The sequence below is a fragment of the Rhea americana genome, unplaced genomic scaffold, assembly GCF_003343005.1.
Source record: "Rhea americana isolate MKP2758 unplaced genomic scaffold, rheAme1 scaffold_361, whole genome shotgun sequence".
Classification (NCBI taxonomy): domain Eukaryota; kingdom Metazoa; phylum Chordata; class Aves; order Rheiformes; family Rheidae; genus Rhea; species Rhea americana.
In genome coordinates this window covers 440,000-444,110 of record NW_028186492.1, presented here as the reverse complement: position 1 = coordinate 444,110, position 4,111 = coordinate 440,000, and the positions used below count along the sequence as shown (strand labels likewise).

The 4,111-nt window shown below is 57.0% G+C and overlaps 1 long non-coding RNA gene across 1 annotated transcript in view; it reads right to left on the bottom strand.

The window, feature by feature from the left end:
* Positions 1–962: 962 nt before the first annotated feature.
* Positions 963–4,111, bottom strand: part of LOC146591722 (uncharacterized) — a 33,454-nt gene continuing 30,305 nt past the window's right edge. The window contains exon 5 of the long non-coding RNA XR_014896738.1: positions 963–1,169. This is a non-coding gene — a long non-coding RNA (uncharacterized LOC146591722). The remainder of the gene's footprint in view (positions 1,170–4,111) is intronic.

The window sequence follows — 4,111 nt, the reverse complement described above, 5'->3', positions numbered from 1 at the left end:
CCGCCCCGTCGGGCCCCGCCTCCGCCGGGTCCCGAGCCGGGCTGCGCCCCGGTGCCGCGAGCGGTGCCGCCGCCGCAGCCCTGCCCCGAGCGGTCGCTCCTCCTTTCCCCGGCCCGGTTCGGTTCGGTTCGGTCCGGCCCCGCCGAGCCCCGGGCCAGCGTCGCAGGAGAGGGCGACAGACTGCGGCGGCGGAGCGGCTGGTGCCTGCCCGGCCCCTCCCCGCCCCACCCAGGCGCAGCCAGGGCCCCCCGAATCCCCCGGTCCTGCCTCGCCGATGCCCCGGGCTGCCCCGAATCCCCCAGTCCTGCCTCGCCGATCCCCCCGGGCTGCCCCGCGTCCCCCGGTCCAGCCCTTGAATTGCCTGTCCAGATCTCGGATCCCCCGATCTCCACCTCCAGCTGCCCCTATCCTACCCCCAGAGCCCGATGCCTGAGCCGCAGCCAGAGGCGCTGTGCAGAGCAGTGGCACTGAGCTTGCCAGAGCTGCAGGACACGTCCCTCCCCGCAGCAGCACCCAAACCTCCCGCATCCCTCCCTGCACTGGCACCCAGGCCTCCCACATCCCTCCCTGCAGTGGTACCCAAACCACCCGCCTCCCTGCCCACAGCGGCACCCAGACCTCCCACACCCCTCCCTGCAGTGGCACCCAAACCTCCCGCCTCCCTCCCCACAGTCTACCCAGACCTCCCGCATCCCTCCCCACAGTGGCACGTGAGGCACCAGCTCAGCTGGTGYGAAGCGATGAGCCTGGCCACACAGCACCATGGAACAAGCTGCCTGCTTTCCCAGAGACAGGCAAAAAGGGGGCATTTGGGTAAACCAAACTCTGGGGTTTACGGAGCATTTCAGTCATATTGGTCAAAGCTAAAATCCCGAAAGCGCATCACATCCCCCCCCCCCCAAGATTTTTATTAAGTGCCACCTTGCCAGTTCAGGAGAAAAACAAATGCTTTTCATGTGCAAAGTATTTTATTTTGAAGTTGTGTCATCCTATCTATTTCCAAAGGCTTTTTTTTTTCCAACTTCTCGATGTGCGGAAAAGTAGGAAATCAGCTGGAGCAGCCCAAAGCTGAAGCACAGTGAAGGACCAGGGCGACAGACATCTCCGCTACGTCCTGTACCCACGCCAGCTGCAGCGATGGCAAAGACGAGCTGTCGGAGAAGTTATTTCTAACAATAAATAAATCCAGGTCAATTATGTAAAAACAACAACAACAACAAAAAAAACACACCGAGGAATGTAAATCCTACAAGAAACAACCTGTAATTTAAGTTAAATCTGCAACTTGAACCCCCTGAAATGCTACGGTCCCTCAAGGCGGACAGGACCGGGAGGCGCAGGCTGTTTCAGTGGTGTCTGCTAAGCAGCGGCCCAGCTCCAGGGGGGACAGAGCTTCGGGGAGACGGGCTGCAGGCAGCGTCCACAACCGCGTCCGGCTCCCCGCAGCTGCGTAATTGCTGTTACCTGCTTGGGCAATGGCTCCAAAAAGATAATTCCCCCTGGTTTACAAAGAGAAATGGGAAGCGTTAYTACTACTCCTTCTTGTGGGCTTGGTTAGAAATAAGGCAGTTATTGCTGCTGGTTTTGCCCAGACATTACTTTTCAGAGTTAACAGTCAGGTTGTAACTACAGACAGCATCCGCTTCTCTGTGCTTTTGTTGCAGCCTCTGTACAAACTGCCACAGCAGCAGGATTAGAGCTGGGTGAAGCTTTCCAGCGGGATTTCCAGTGGGATTTCCAGTGGGATTTCTGGTGGGAAGCTGGCAATACCCCCAAAAAAAGACACGATCAAAACCATTACAAAATTTCACGAAACAACCACCCACCCACCCCAAAATAGGATCGGTCCGATTTGAAAACGCGGAAATGGCGCTCACGGTTGTGCGGCTCTTTAGGGAAATGCCCAAGGGACACAAATGAAGAGTAAAGCTAATTAATTGGAACATGTTGACGCTCTCCCCGGCGCAGCGCGAGGCTCTCCCAACGAGCCCCGGCTTTTTGGCTGCGGAGCAGCTGGGAGCACCGGGATGTCGGCAGCAACGGCAGCACGGAGCCTTCGTGGGTTAGCGGCGCCTCTCCTGGCTTCTCTCCCTCCATCAGCCCTGTGGCTGACGCTCCGGCCTGGGGCAGAAAAAATCGGAAATGGCTGCAAAAATACCTGCTCCGTGCTGTCGCCCTTAAAACCCGCTAYGAGCAAGCCCAAGGGGGAGAAACCCAAGCAATTAAATCACTCGAAAGGTCCGAGAGTCCCCGGGCCCCGCACTCGGGCACGAGCAAAACCGCAGACGGGAAAAATTCCTGAAAATCCGCAACAGGACGATGATTAATTTCTCCCCGTTCCAGGGCAATCGCGTTAGAGACGCACAAAGGAGTCATAAAAATTCCAGGAGGACGGAACAAAACCCTCGCCGAGCGGCACGGATAAAATACAACCATCGCGGGAGGAGTGGGAGGAGAAAAAAACAGTATTGCCCAGCCGGGTCCAACTGTCTTGGTGGAGCCCTGGCTCACGGGGCCCCGTTCGTGCCCACTGAAAATGCCGGGATGCCAGAGCTGAGCACTCAGGAATGCAAAAAAATGACAGCATCGAATCAAATCATTTCCATGCAAGAAGGGGCTCTTGTATCCTTTAAGGAAAAGGATATTCCAAACCCTAACCACAGGGAAAATCTCATTAAAAGAGGCCGCAGCTCAGGCCAGTGGCTGCTCGCTGGCGTTTTGTGGGATGCTTTTCATCAAGAGCAGCTGCAGTCTGCAAGCCGGGATAAGGAGGGTGCTGAGCGGTGCTGGGGTGCCGGAGCCCGGCCGTCGGGGACGTCATTGCTGTATCCTCATGGGACGGGAAGCATCGGATGCCCAGAAAAAAAAATACCCCGGGGCTTGTGGCTAAATGAGGAGAGCATCGGCGGAGAGGGCTGGATGGGAGCAGCTGTGTCGCCGCGTCTCCCTGCTTCTTTCCGGGCCGGGAGAGGCTCAAAGCACAAAGCATTGACCAAATTAGCCAAATAACAACTTTCTCCTCAAGTCTCCTGGGAGGGAAAAAAGCTTCGGGTCGGATCCGCCTGCCAAAAAAAAAAAAAAGAAAAAAACAGCCTTAAAGTTTTGCAGTGGGTGCCGAGCGAGCTGGAGCCCCCAGCGGGCATGGGGCCGCCCCACACTGCCAGCCCTCCTTAAAAAAAAAAGGGGGGGGGAAGGGAAAAATTCAGCTAAAAGGCGCTTTTTAAAATGTGCTCTAAACTCCCACAGGCGGAAACCGAGCGCTCAAAAGCTGCTGCGAGCCCAATTTCTCCCGCTTGGTGCCCAGCGGGGCTCTGCAGCAGGCGGCCCCTGGTGATGCCCAGGGCAGGGCAGCACTAATTAATTAACCCCTGATAATTAGCTCCTGCCACTGGTGCTCCCTTCGAAGCTGTTTTGCCTCCTCCAAGCGGCCTGACTCGAGCGGTCTGCACGCCGTAGGCGCGTGGCGAGCTGGGCCGTGCTCTGCGCCTCCATCTCTGCAGCTCACAAATCCCCCCTCCCGCGTTCAACATCGCAGGTCGCGATTAATTAAATGGGAAGGGCGCCCGCAGCCCCCTCTGCGATTAGAGAAGTGGCCTGAGTAATTAGATAGGATGTTAATTTAATTTCGGGGGGAGGGGGGAAGGAAGAGGAAAACAAATAGGCAGGAGGAGGAGGAGGAGCAAACAGGATTACATTGGACAAGAGGGAAATTAAAAGCCGCTTAATCAGAGAGCAATTAATGTTTCCCAAACTCTGTAGCTACACCCTCCCCACCCCCGGAAGGACAGGACCACCAACGCGCCTTGCAGATGATGCTTGCTTAGGTGAAATACTAGCCGACAGCACGCACGYCCATGGATTTGTATGTCTCTGCCGGTCCTAACGCCTGTCTGAGCCTTGTCCCGTGGATGGGAGCTCAACTGGAAGCCAAAACCACCCCCTTTGGGCTGAAGCTGGAGAGGACCCTACAGGGTCTCCCTGCAGGAGGAGAGAAAAAAAATTGCATCGCCTGATGGGCACCACTGGCCTGGAAAGGTCCCTCTGCAGCGGGCTCTGCAGCTGGCAGTGGGCTCTGTGGCGGCAGTGGGCTCTGCGGTGGCAGTGGGCTCCA